Source organism: Hypanus sabinus, unplaced genomic scaffold, assembly GCF_030144855.1.
Source record: "Hypanus sabinus isolate sHypSab1 unplaced genomic scaffold, sHypSab1.hap1 scaffold_154, whole genome shotgun sequence".
In the NCBI taxonomy this organism is placed as follows: domain Eukaryota; kingdom Metazoa; phylum Chordata; class Chondrichthyes; order Myliobatiformes; family Dasyatidae; genus Hypanus; species Hypanus sabinus.
The window spans coordinates 144,313-159,626 of NW_026779616.1; positions in this window are offsets into that span (position 1 = coordinate 144,313).

Below are 15,314 nucleotides of genomic sequence, written 5' to 3' on the forward strand. Positions count from 1 at the left end.
AATCAGGGCTAGGGTAAGAAGGCGAGGGGCATTAACGAAAGTTAGAGAAGTCAATGTTCATGCCATCAAGTTGGATGCTGCCCAGACGGTATATAGAAAAAGGAAGACATCTTCTTCGTCCTGGAATGAAAAGCCTCATCCCGAGAGCAGATGCGGCGGAGACGCAGGAATTGCGAAGAGGGGATGACATTTTTGCAAGAAACATGGTGGGAATTCAAATAGTCCAGGTAGCTGTAAGATTCAGTCGGCTTATAGAAGATATGTGTAGATAAGCCGTCTCCAGAGATGGAGACAGGAAGATCAAGAAAGGGGAGGGAGGTGTCGGAAATGGACCAGGTAAATTTGAGAACAGGATGGAAGTTGGAGGGAAAGTTAATGAAATCAACGTGTTCAGCATGCGTGCAGAAAGCAGCACCAATGCAGTCGTCGATGTAGCGAAGGAAAAGAGGGGGGCAGATACTCGTATAGGCTTGGAACATGGACTGCTCCACAAAGCCAACAGAAAGGCTGACGTAGATGGGACCCATGCGGGTGCCCCTGGCTGCACCTTTGGTATGGAGGAAGTGGCAGGAGCCAAAGGACAAATTATTGAGAGTGAGAACGAATTCCTCTAGACGGAGTTGAGTGGTGATAGACGGGAATTGGTTTGGTCTGGAATCCAAAAATAATCGGAGAGCTTTAAGACCTTCTTGGTGGGGGATGGAGGTATATAGGGACTGCACGTCTATGGCGAAAATATAGCAGTGGGGGGCAATAGAACTAAAAATCACTGAAAAAATTCAGAACATGAGAAGTGTCACGAACATAGGTGGGAAGGGATTGAACAAGGTTGGATAAAACAGTGTCAGGATACGCAGAAATGAGTCCGGTGGGGCAGAAGCAAGCTGAGACAATAGGTCTACCTGGACAGGCATGTGGATTTGTGGATCTTGTGCAGGAGGCTGAGACGGGAAGTACAGGGTGTGGGAACTATGAGATTGGTGGCAGGGGATGGGAGCTCCCCTGAGCTGACAAGGTTGGTGATGGTGTGGGAGACAGTGGCCTGGTGCTCCTTAGTAGGGTCATGATCGAGGTGTAAGTAAGAGGAGGTATCAGTGAGTTGTCGCTGTGCCTCGGCCATGTAGAAGTCAGTACACAAGGCCACGACAGCGCCCCCTTATCAGCGGGTTTGATACTGAGTTTGGGGTTGGAGCGGAGAGCAGAGCTTTCGGAAGAAGTGAGGTTGGAAGTGGAACAAGTGGAAGTCCAGATGGTTGATGTTCCGTCAGCAGCTAGCAATAAAGAGATCCAGAGCAGGCAGAAGACCAGAGCGGGGTGTTGATGAAGAGGAGTTTGGTTGAAGACGGGTCATCGGTGGGGGTGGGAGTCCTTGCCGAAGAATTAGGCTCGTAGACGGAGCCGGCGGAAGAAAAGTTCAGCATCATGGCGTACGTCGAACTCGCTGAGGTGTGGGCGAAGGAGCACAAAGATGAGGTCTTTACTGAGGACAGAGCACTCTGCCTCAGGGAGTTGAATGTCGGAGGGGATGGTAAATTCCCGGCACGGGTGAGAGATAAGATCACAGGGGAGAGGCTGGTGAAGTCGGTGGAGAGGGGAGGATTAGGGTGAGAGGAAGGTGGAGCCTCTGAGGGTCCAGGAGCTGACGATGGGATTGAGGGAGAGGAGAATGCAGAGTGGTGCTTGGGGAAGGTCAGACAGGAGTCACAACCGCTGCACGTGAAGACCCGGCCTGGTGTTCAAGGCTGGAGTCGCAGTTGGGGTCTGCGCAATTGCGTTGAAGGTGTCCATGGTCGTTGGAACTGGCATTGATGATGCTGGAGTCCGGGTTTTGAATATGCCCTGGGTTGCTGTGGCAGCCGAGATCGACGGCGGGGCCATTCCATGGTCTTTGGAACCAGCATTGATGGTGCTGGAGTCCGGATTTTGAATATGCCCTGGGTTGCTGTGGCAGCCGAGATCGACGGGGGGCCATTACATGGTCTTTTGAACCAGTATTGATGGTGCTGGAGTCCGGGTATGAGAGAGTGTGAGATGTTTGAGAGAGCCATGGTTTTCAAGGGACATTGGAAGATTATTTCGAAAAAGAGAAAGATCTATAATAAATATAGGCAGCATGGTGTAAATGACGTGTTTGAGGAATATAAAGAATATAAATAAATTTTCTTAAGGAAGAAAATAGAAACGCTAAAAGAAGATACGAGGTTGCTTTGGCAAGTATGGTGAAAATAAATCCTAAAGGTTTCTACAGTTATATCAATAGCAAAAGGATAGTAAGGGAGAAAATTGGTCCCTTAGAGAATCAGAGTGGACAGCTATATGTGGAGCCAAAAGAGATGGGGTCGATTTTGAACAATTTATTTTCTTCGGTATTCAATAAGGAGAAGTAAATTGTATCGTGTAAGATAAGGGAAACAAGTATGGTAGTTGTGGAAACTATGATGAGTAAAAAAGAGGAAGTACTGGCGCTTTTAACGAATATAAAATGGCAAAAGCCTTTGGGTCCTGACAGGATTTTCCATTGGACCTTGAGGGAAGTTAGTGTAGATACAGCTTGGGCTGTGACAGAAATATTTCAAATGTCATTAGAGACGGTCATCCCTACTTCGAGACACACCGCTAATTCTGCGACACCTCTGGTGCCTGACTGCATCGGTCTCGACCATTGCTCTGGATTCATCAGCTGCGTGGAGAGCATTCACCCCTGCATGGGCAACAGCTTGCTTTATGTATCGTACTTCCCTGACTTGCATATTGACTTTCATCCGCGAAGGTACAATATCCATGGTCGAACCTGACCAGCGGAGGGCCATCAACAGCATGTCTGACTATGGCCCCCTCTCCTGCTGCGATGAGGCCAAGTATATGTTGAATGAGCAACGACTCATATTCCGATTGTGTAGCCTCCAATCTCGACGGCATGAACATTGATTTCTTCAAATTCAAGAAATGAATATCCTGTGCTTCTTCCGCCCACTCCACCTCAGCGTTCCTTCGGATCCCCCCGCCCCATTCTGGTGGCTTTTTACTCCTTCACTTCCCCTCACGCACCGCCATGACCTCCTCATCAATTCTGTCTGGCTCTCCATCTCTTTTGTGTAATCCCGTGGTCCTGCGTCTCTCCTGTTAGATTCCTTTCTCTTCATCTCTTTGCCTTTTCTGCCTGTCACTCAGCTCTTCACATAATCGTTCCTCCAGAAACCAGACCCCTCCCGCACTCACTTGTCCTTCTACTCCTCCCCCATCACCTAATTCTGGCTTTTGTCTCTTTCTCTTTAATCAGAATGAAGGTTCCCAGCCCGAGCTGTCGACTGGTTGCTGAGTTCCTCCAACATTCTCTGTGTGTTTGCTTCTGTTTGTTTATTGATTAAAATAATCAGACTGGTTCAGTGGAAGAGGAATTTGTGGAATGGTCAGAGACAGTTTCATACAGTAGTTTATTTACCCAGGAACATGCCATTTCAGTTGTAATCTGTGTAAAGAGGTGGTATTACAGAGAGTTCTTGCGGTGAAGGATCCTGAATATGAGCAGTGGCAGATGTTTAAGGAGAAGGTTCGTTAGAGCCGACATTTATCCCGATCAGACAGAGGAATCACAGGGAGCAAACAACAGTCTGTGGTTAAAAGAGTTCAAGGTAAATATTAACTCAGAGAACAAACAAAGAGGCAAAGACAGGGTGGACAAAACAGTCGGGATTTTTCCAGTAACTCATGATGCGACAAAAGATAAAAATATCAAGGAAAAACAGATTAGTTAACTCAATAATTTCCATTAGTGTTTTCAGTGGGGACACAGCAAACATCCTACAGATATCTAACGGTGACATTTCAATGCTGTGCCATAATGTGTAGCAATCACCATCAGGGGTGATAAACTAATGGGACTAAAAGCAAAAATATCCAGTTCCCAACGACCTGCACCAGACGGTTTCACAGGAAGGCTGGAGAGAAAGTAGAGACATTGGAATCTGTCAAAAATCACTGTTACAGAAAGGTCCCAGTGGAGCTGAAAACCATTGCTGAAGGGTGGAAGAGAAAGGAAAACAAAGTAGGTAACTGTACTGGAGTCTATAATCTGTGAAGAAATGACAAGTCATTTAGAAAAGTTTAATGTCATTGAACTAAACCAAGAGGGTTTACAGTCAGATTCACACAGCACAGAAACAAGTCTTCAGCTCAAATGGTCCACACTGACCAAAATTCCCATCTGAGCTTCTGGTCTGTAACCGCCTCACAACGATATTATGAACAATGTTATCCTCCGTCCCATTTCCCACCTTCTGACCCATATCCTTCAAAACCTTTCCGTCCCATTAGCCTGTCCGAGTACTGCTTCGATGTACCTCATTCAACCACTCCCCCAGTAGCTCATTCCATTTGCTGTCCAGCCTGTGCTTGGAAATGTTGCCCTTCAGGTTCCTATTAGATCTCCTCTTACACCAATGCCTTCCGGTTCCTGATTCCCCAACACTGGCAGAAAGACTGTTTTATTCGACCCACACTGCAATACACCTCTGCAATACCAGCACTCATTCTCTGACATTCCAGGGAAAATTGTCCAAAACACCTTTCACAATTCAGTCCTTTGAGATCCAGTCACATCCCAGTAAATCTCCTCTGCACTCTTTCCAGGTGATTGGTGTCTGTCATACAGCAGGGCGACCTGAACTAAACACTATTTGCAAAATGCGGCGAAACCAACGTGGTGTGCATCTGCACCATTTCTTCCCAGCTTCTATATTCGGTGCCCTGACTGAAGGACAGTGTTCCAAACCCCTCTTCACCACCCTGTCCATCTGGAACCTGGTCTTGGACCCTGTAACCTGGGTTACTGAATATTAAAACAACACACAGAAAATGCTGGTGGAACACAGCAGGCCAGGCAGCATCTATTAGGAGAAGCACTGTCGACGTTTCGGGCCGAGACCCTTCACCCCACACTCAGGTTGGAGGAATAACACCTTATATACCAGCTGGTTAGCCTCCAACCTGATGGCATGAACATTGACTTCTCTAACTTCCGTTAATGCACCTTCTTACCCCATCCCTGACATATTTAGTTTTTTTCCCCTTTCTCCCTTTATTTTTTCTTTCTCTCTCTGCGCATCACTCTGCCTGTTCTCCATCTCCCTCTGGTGCTCCCCTCCCCTTTTCCTTCTCACTCGGCATCCCGTCCCATGATCCTTTCCCTTCTCGAGCTCTGTAACCCTTTTACCAATCACCTCTCTGGCTCTCAGCTTCACCCCACCCCCTCCGGTCTTCTCCTGACATTTTGAATTCCCCCCCCACTTTCAAATCTCTTACTATCTTTCCGTTCAGTTAGTCCTGACGAAGGGTCTCGGCCCGAAACTTCGACAGCCCTTCTCCCTATAGATGCTGCCTCGCCTGTTGCGTTCCACCAGCATTTTGTGTGATACCAGAGTTTTGAGACTTTATAGGGGAAGTTGGAGAAGTGTGTCTTTGTACTTTCAGGGGCATTTACCACATGTAAGGCAAGTGCACAAGACAAGAGCTCTGTGCTGGGAAGGAAGTGTGTTAATATTGATTGAAGTCAGGTTATCATACTGAGACAGAATAACGTGTAAGGAGGATATAATTGGTGGAGTTTTCCAGGGATCATCAATGACTTATTGATATTAATGACCCGATGAAAGGGCAGAATGTGCGGAATCCACGGTGTCAATGATGGGGAACGTGATGAGGGGACGTGTTGTGTTTGAACATCTGGTCTCTCCAACAAGACATGGGGAAGCTGGTGAGAAGAATACTTGGTAAATGAAGCTTAATGTGGTAAAGTGTGATGGCATGCAGAGAAGCAGGAGGAAACAAAAGTCAGACAATTATTTATGTAGAGATAAATTGTCAATGAGAGAAATAGAGAGGCGTCAATGTGTTCTCCTGCACAACGAATTAGAGATGGGTGTAGTGAGTGGTTCATAAAATCATATATGACCAAGGTTCAGAGGTGAATGGTTCATTGATATTTATTGCTGTAGAGAAATAGAGAGGTTTTGTTACAGTGTCAGACAAATGCACAATGATGGATTTTGCAAAGTTAAAGCAGGTTATGACACAGACAGAGAATAATAGGTTCCTGAGGATTGTTGACGAAAAGAAAGATTTGGGGTACAGGTACATAATTTCATGAAGGTGCCAACACAGGTAGACAAGGTTGTGAAGAAGGTGCACGTCATGCTTGCCTTCATCGGCAAAAGGCTTTGAGAGGAGCTGGGATATCATATTACAGTTGTACAAATCAATAATGAAACCACACCAGGAGTACCCTGTGCAGTTCTGGTCACCACGAGAGGAAGGATGTGGTTCAGCTGAAACGATGCAAAAATGATTCACAGGAATGTTACATGGACCGCGGGATTCAGTTACAAGGAAAGATCATACTGACTTGGACTGTTTTCCACGAAGTGAAGGAGGCTGACAGGTGAAATGGTAGAACTTTATAAAACTAAGAGAGGCGTAGACAAGCAGAATCACTTACCCAGGGTGCAAGTATCAAATATGACAAGGTGCAGCTTTAAAATGCCAGGGTGAGTACTTAAAGGTGGGCATTAGTGGAGGTAAGATTAGTGTCTCCGTAAAAAGGGAGGGTGGGGAATAAATCGATCAGGGATGGGCTAAGAAAGGGAGGAAGTTTATTAACGGGTTTGAAAAAATCTATGTTCATTCCATCAGGTTGGAGGCTACCCAGACGGAATATGCGGTGTTGTTCCTCTAACCTGAGTGTGGCTTCATCGTGCCAGTAGAGGAGTCGTGGATAGACATATCAGAATGGGAATGGGACGCGGAATTAAAATATGGGGCCACTAGGAGGTGCTGCTTTCTCTGGCTTTTCATGTCTATCCACGGTCCCAGAACAGGAACACTGCAATCCAGTAACGTTGCTCAGTCTCCTTCATCCTTCAACGCTGGCAGATGGTATCTATTTGGTACTACATATGCCGAATTGTAATAACCCCTTGACAGCGTTTGTTCAGCCTGCCAGCCGAATCTGTAACTGCCATCAGCAGAAGTTGTGATATTACTGGTGACATAGCTATTGTCCGTACAGTTAGCTAAATCTGATCCCATTACCCCGTAGATGCAATAACGGACTTCACACTCATTCTCGTGAAGTTGTTTCAGAGATTAGGATTCGTGCAGTCCATTATAAGAAATTTAATGTCAGCGTTCAAAACAGTTCCATTGGCAAGAGTAATTTCTCTGGGCAGTTCAGACCAGTGCTCCCTTCACAGATCTAACATTGCTACTAAAGTAAAACACAGACTCAATCTTGCCCAAACCTCAGCACCTGCAACTGGCTTTCGCACGGTGCTGACACCGATCGAAGCTTGTGTCTTCCTTGCTCTCAGCAAAGGATCGGCTATCTCGCCTCGGTTCAGCCACATCGAATTGTCTTCAATTCCAAAAGGAAGTTACAGACTATAACGTACGATGGTCTACACACACAAATTGCTTGAAGAACTCAGCAGGCCAGACAGCATTAACAGAAGAAGTACTTTTTTTTTCAAAGATGCTGCCTGACCTGCGAAGCTCCTCCAGCATTTTGAGTTTGTTGCTCGAAGTTCCAGCAGCTGTAGATTTCCTCTTGTTTGCCAATTGTGATGATCGTTTGTCAGAAAACGTGTGGTGAAAAAACAGCGCAGAACCTCAGGATACTGACCACCACCCCTTTCTAGTGAAGATGCAAACTATCCCTTTGGTATCGATCACCCCTGCAGAGGTGAAGTCCCAGTGATTGGGTGAATGCAAGTCGGCTTTTTCCATGGGGGTTGGGAGGTACTACAACCAGAGCGCATGAGTTAAGGATGATGGGTGAAAGTTTAAGGAGAACAGGAAAGGAAAATTCTTCACTCAGACGGTTGTGAGAGTGTTGGAACGAGCTGCCAGAATGAGTGTTGCATGCAAGTTTGATTTCAATATTTAAGAGAAGTTCGGATAGATGCGTGCGAACGATCCCTGCGAAAAGCAGAGAGGGGTAGAGAGGGAACGATGTCCTTAGTGGTGGGGTCCTGTTGAAGGTGGCGGAAGTTGCGTAGGATAATATGCTGGTTCCGGAGGCTGGTGTGGTGGTCTGGTGGGGTCAACAACCCATTGTGCTTTTCCCTTAGATAACTTCTTCTCCTCTCCTGCCTAACCCCTCCCTGCTTCCCCTCCCCACCCCTTGATCTTTCCTCTGATTGGTTTTCCGCCATCTTCTTCATAGGGCCCCTGCCCCCTGCTTCATTAGACCTGACGAAGGTTCTCGACCAGAAACATTGACTGCTTTTTTCAACTGATGCTGCCGGCCCTGCTGAGCTCATCCAGCTTTTTTGTACGTCCGGTAAATGGTTGACTCGTGCATCAGTCTTTACATTAATTCTTACTCATAGACTCAACTCACATCGGTAAAGGCATATTTTTTTGAGGTTTGCAAAATGGCTTTGTGTGGGTGAGATTATAGTTTACAAACCTGATCACATTGTTTATGAAAAATGGTTGATTGATGAAGCCCGGGTTGGATATTGTATTAGTCGAATTTGAAAAGCTTTCAACAAGGCCTCTCATGGTGGTTCGGAGGGAGATTCCCTCTGTGTCTGATCCCGGGAGTGTGTGATGGGACGGTGTGGAGGGAGATTCACTCTGTGTCTGACCCCGGGAGTGTGTGACGGGAGGTGGAGAGAGATTCACTCTGTGTCTGACCCCGGGATTGTGTGCTGGGATGGTGTGGAGGGAGATTCACTCTGTGTCTGACCCCGGGAGTGTGTGATGGGACGGGGTGGAGGGAGATTCACTCTGTGTCTGACCCCGGGAGTGTGTGATGGGACGGGGTGGAGGGAGATTCACTCTGTGTCTGACCCCGGGAGTGTGTGATGGGACGGGGTGGAGGGAGATTCACTCTGTGTCTGACCCCGGGAGTGTGTGATGGAACGGGGTGGAGGGAGATTCACTCTGTGTCTGACCCCGGGAGTGTGTGATTGGACGGGGTGGAGGGAGATTCACTCTGTGTCTGACCCCGGGAGTGTGTGATGGGAAGGTGTGGAGAGAGATTCACTCTGTGTCTGACACCGGGATTGTGTGATGGGACGGTGTGGAGGGAGATTCACTCTGTGTCTGACCCCGGGATTGTGTGCTGGGATGGTGTGGAGGGAAATTCACTCTGTGTCTGACCCCGGGAGACTGTGATAGGACGGTGTGGAGAGAGATTTACTCTGTGTCTGGCCCCGGTACTGTGTGATGGGATGGTATGGATCGAGATTCACGCTGTGTCTGACCTCGGGATTGTGTGATGGGACGGTGTGGAGGGAGATTTATTCCGTGACTGACAACGAGAGTGTGTGATGGAACGGGGTGGAGGGAGATTCACTCAGCGTCTGACCCCGGGAGTTTTGTGATGGGACGGTGTGGAGAGAAATTCACTCCGTGTCTGACCCCTGGAGTGTGTGATGGGACGGTGTGGAGGGAGATTCACTCTGTGTCTGACCCCGGGAGTGTGTGATGGGACGGTGTGGAGGGAGATTCATTCTGTGTCTGACCACGTTAGTGTGTGATGGAACGGTGTGGAGGGAGATTCACTCTGCGTCTGACACCGGGAGTGTGTGATGGGACGGTGTGGAGGGAGATTCACTCTGTGTCTGACCCCGGGATTGTGTGATGGGACAGTGTGGAGGAAGATTCACTCTGTGTCTGGCCCCGGGAGTGTGTGATGGGACGGTGTGGAGGGGTTAACGATTCAATGACTGACTCCCAGACGGGCAGAGGGAGAATCACTGTTCCTTGTTCCTGAATTCCAGAGCATGCTTGTTCCAAGGACTGGATCAGAAATGAAGACCGGGAAGGGGGGGGGGGGCGGGGGGGGACGTCACGTGATGACATAGGATCGGGACGCTGGAACCCAGTCCTCCCGTAAAAAAGTTAATAAATTAATGTTTAAGTGAAGAAAAGTTAATTAATACTTTTTTAAGGTTACTTATAAATTACTTTGGATTGTTTTAAGCTATGCCTCATAAACAGAGGGCGAAGAAAACTGCTACCGCGAAGACCGCTCAAGTTGGAACAGAATCAAGGCCTACTTCTACTGAAGAACCGCGGACTCGGGTACAACACACCACCGGTGAAACAGAAAAGGAGACTGCGGCAGCATCGGCCATTTCTAAAGGAAAAGATCAACGAGAACTGCGCAAGCGTAAAGGAACGAGCATGCGCAAAAGAGAGCAACCAGAACTACAAAATCCAGCAACGACTGAAACCGACAGTGAATCGAGTCTGAGAGTGAGGCGGACTCTCTGGAAAAATCAGACGAAGATGGAGAAGAAGAAGAAGAAGATGAAAGTTCCTCTGAAAATACAAAAAAAGATGTTGAGGCAAATAATGCATAAATTAAATGCATTAAAAGTAATTAAAAGTAACCAAAAAGTAATTAAAGAAAACAATAACAAATATGGAGGCTATGTTTGATAAAATGACAAAGAAACAGGAAAAAATGGAAAAGAAAATTACAGATTTGGACGTCAAAATGGAAGAAATGGATGGAAGAATGAAGAAGATGTAAGATGATAATGATGCCTGGACATCAGAAAGAAAACAACTCGTGGGAAAAATTGATAAGCTTGAAAATTTTAGTAGACGCAACAATATTAAAATTGTTGGACTTAAAGAAGGTACCGAAGGAGAAGACCCAATATTTTTTTTTTCAAAAATGGATTCCTGAGAAATTGGAAATGGGAGAAGAAACTTTAATTGAGATTGAAAGGGTGCACAGAGCCTTAAGACCAAGATCTCAAGATGATCAAAATCCGCGATCAATTTTGATAAGATGTTTAAGATACCAGGATAAAGAAAAGATTTTGAGGGCGGCTGTCCAGGGTGCTAAAAGAAGAAATGGTCCGTTGATGATAGCAGGGAAACCAGTTCTTTTTTATCCTGATATAAGTTATAACCTTTTGAAGAGAAAGAAAGAATTTAATCCAGCTAAAAGTGTTTTATGGGGAAAAGGTTATAAGTTTTTAATGCGTCACCCAGCAACACTGATAAATTTTTTGGAGGAAGGAAAAAGATTTTTTTCTAATTATCAAGATGCGGCGGTGTTTGCACAAAAACTTCCATCTCTTCGTTAATTAAACGTAGCGATTTCTAAATGTAATGGTTAAAGACGAAGACAGAGAAAGCAAATGGAACTGATGGATATTTAAGGACGATATAAGGGAGAAAAGTAAAATTTTAGAAATATTAATTGAGAATAGTATGTTTTTTTATATATACTTTTTATGTTGCGGGGGGCTGCGGAGCTTTGAATCGGTTACTACGGGATTCACGTGTGTAATCATGGCGATTGCCATGACCCGTACAATAGGGGGGGGGGGTAATGTGTTTTTTTTCTTTCACAACATTAGTAAGGGGGTATTTTGTTTTTTTCTTTATTTTCTATTTTTCTTCTATTGTTTTGCCTGGATGATTGGTGGGGACACACATAGCAACATGGTGACTTCTAAAAAGATTTCCCAGGATGCAATGAAAGTTGAAAGATTAGGTATTATTATAGATTGGAGTGACATAAATAAAAATAATGACTAATTTATTGTTTTTTTTTAAGTTTTAATGTTAGTGGGCTTAATGGACCAATAAAAAGAAAAAGAATTTTAACATATAATAAAAAAATGAAAATAGATATTGCTTTCTTACAAGAAACTCATTTAACGGATATAGAACATTAGAAATTAAAATGAGACTGGCTTGGAAATGTTATTGCAGTTTCACTTAACTCAAAGGCAAGAGGAGTTGCAATTTTGGTTAATAAAAATTTACCAATTAAAATAAAAAATATATTAATTGATTCGGCAGGAAGATATTTAATTATACATTGTCAATTTTTTTTCAGAACTATGGACTCTTATGAATATTTATGCACCAAATGAAAATGATGTAAAATTTATATAGGAGGTCTTTTTGAATTTGGATAATGCACATGATAAAATATTAATAGGTGGAGATTTTAATATTTTGTTTAGATCCAGTTTTAGATAGATCAACAAAGGCTATTACAAAATCAAAAGTAGCAAAATTAACTCTATCATTGATGAAAGATTTAAATTTGATTGATATATGGAGAAGAATCAATCCAAAAGAAAGGGATTATTCATTTTATTCAAATAGACATAAAACATATTCAAGGATAGATTTTTTCCTATTATCAACAAATACTCGATAGAGTGAAAAATGTGGAATATAAAGCAAGAATATTGTCTGATCACTCTCCTTTAATAATGACAATGATAATGATAGATAAAGAGGAATCAATTTATAGATGGAGATTTAATTCAATTCTACTAAAACGTCAAGATTTTTGTGATTTTATGAAAAAGCAGATACAGTTCTTTTTAGATACAAATTTACATTCAGTTGATGATAAATTTATATTGTGGGAAGCAATGATAGCATATTTGAGAGGCCAGATAATGTTATACTTCTAAAATTAAGAAGGAATATAAGATGGAAATAGATCAATTGGAAAAATAGATTATAAAATTAGAAAAAAAATCTCAAAGAAATATGACAGAAGAAAAACGAAGGCAACTTATTAATAAGAAGTTAAAACATAATACACTCCAGACATATCGAACAGAAAAAGCAATTATGAGATCTAAACAGAGATGTTATGAACTAGGTGAATTTCTTGCATGGCAGTTAAAAACAGATCAGATTTCTAAAACAATAAATGCAATTCGAACAAAAGTGAATGAAATTACTTATAAACCTCTAGAAATTAATGAGGCTTTTAAGAATTTTTATTCTGAGTTGTATCATTCAGAATCAAAGAATGATGACGTTAAGATAGAAGAATTTTTATCACAAATAACTCTTCCAAAATTAAATACAGAAGAACAGAAGGGATTAGGTATGCCTTTTACATTGAAGGAAGTTGAAGAAGCTTTGGGATCACTTCAAAGTAATAAATCTCCAGGAGAAGATGGTTTTCAACCTGAATTTTATAAAAAAGTTTAAAGATTTATTAATTCCTCCTTTTATGGAGTTAATATATCAAGTGGAAAGAACGCATAAACTTACATAATCTTTTTCAACAGCTATTTTAATAGAATTGCCAAAAAAAGATAGAGACCTTTTAAAACCAACATCATATAGACCTACTTATTTATTAAACACCGATTATAAAATAACAGCAAAAATCTTATCTAATAGATTATCTAAATGCTTACCAAAATTAGTGCATATGGATCAAACAGGATTTAGCAAAAATAGACAATCGGCAGATAATGTAACTCGGTTATTTAGTATAATCCATCTAGCACAAAAGAGGGAGGAAATGAGTGTGGCAGTTGCTTTAGATGCAGAAAAAGCATTTGATAGATTGGAAATAGAACCACTAGCTGAATTAATTAGAATGGACCCAGATATTAAGGGTTTCAGAGTTAATCAGGAAGAATACAAGATTAACTTATTTGCTGATGATGTTCTACTTTATTTAACAAATCCATTACATTCACTACGCAAATTATCTTATAGATGAGAAAAATATGGGAAAATATCGGGTTATAAAATAAATTGGGATAAAAGTGAAATTTTACCTCTTACTAAAGGAGATTATAATCAATGTCGATTAATAACTCAATTTAGATGGCCAGCAAATGGTATAAAATATTTAGGTATAAGAGTTGATAATGATATAAAAAACTTATACAAATTAAATTATTTACCACTTTTGAAAAAAATTCAGGAAGATCTTGAAAAATGGATGGCATTACCAATAACATTAGTAGGTAGAGTAAATACTATAAAAATGAATATATTCCCTAGATTACAATATTTATTTCAATCATTACCAATACAATTACCCCAGAAGTTTTTTCAAGAGTTAAACAAATATGTGAGGAAATTCCTCTGGAAAGGTAAGATGTCAAGAATATCGTTGGAAAAATTGACATGGAAATTTGATCCAGGAGGATTACACTTCCAAATTTTAGGAATTATTATAAAGCAAATCAACTTAGATTTATTGCATCTTTTTTCGAGAAAGATAAAAGCGGCATGGATTAGAATAGAATTAGATAAAGTAGGAGAAAACGTACCAGAAGATTTTATATACAAATGGGAATCTAAATGGATACGGGAAAAGAAAGAATCTCCTATATTAAAACATTTGATTGATTTATGGAATAAGATAAATGTTGATGATGAGACAAAAAAATCTTTATTAGCAAAGAGATCTTTAATTCAAAATAGACTTATTCCTTTCACAATGGACAATCAACTTTTATATAATTGGATTCAAAATGGGATTAGATATATAGGGAATTGTTTTGAAGGAGGTATATTAATGTCATTTGATCAATTAAAGAATAAATAAAAAATATCAAATAACACTTTATTTTGTTACTTTCAATTAAGGGCTTATTTAAGAGAAAAAATAGGTCAAACAATGTTATTGCCGAAATCTAATGAAATAGAAATTTTAATTCAAAAAGGAAATAATAAAAAAAATATATCTTGTATGTATAATTTGATTCAAAGACAGGTATTTAAACAAGGAGTCCATAAGTCAAGACAATAATGGGAAAGTGATTTGAATATTAAAATTGAAGAAACAAATTGGTCAAGACTGTGTCTTGATAGTATGACAAATACAATAAATGTTCGGTTAAGATTAGCGCAGTATAATTTTCTACATCAATTATATATTACACCAAAAAAAATAAAAAAAATTAAATCAAAATTTATCGGATCAGTGTTTCCGATGTAACCAGGAAACTGGTACTTTTTTACATTCGACATGGTCTTGCTCTAAAATTCAACCTTTTTGGACAAATTTAAAACTTTTACTGGAACAAATTACAGGAACACCATTTCCTCATAATCCAATATTATTTTTACTAGGTGATATTGAAGGGATAAAACCGAAACTAAATAAGTATCAGAAAGAATTTATAAAAATTGCACTGGCAGTAGCCAAAAAAGCTATTGCAGTTACTTGGAAATCGGATACACATTTAAGTATAGACTCTTGGAAGAAAGAAATCTATGGTTGTATTCCATTAGAAAAAAATACTTATAATTTAAGAGATAAATATGAAACATTTCTGAAAATTTGGAGCCCTTATTTACAAAAGACAGGATTAAATCTATAGATGCTCTGAAGATGAAACAATTGCTTATTAGGGGAAAGAAATAAATATACATATTAAAGTTATTACGAATTCCATGGAGCATGTGGAGATCTTCCAACAACAAGGCATTCTTTCTTTCTTTCTTTTTTTTCTTTCTTTCTCTTTTTTTTCTATAGGGCAGTTAGGGGGGAGGGGTTAAGTGGA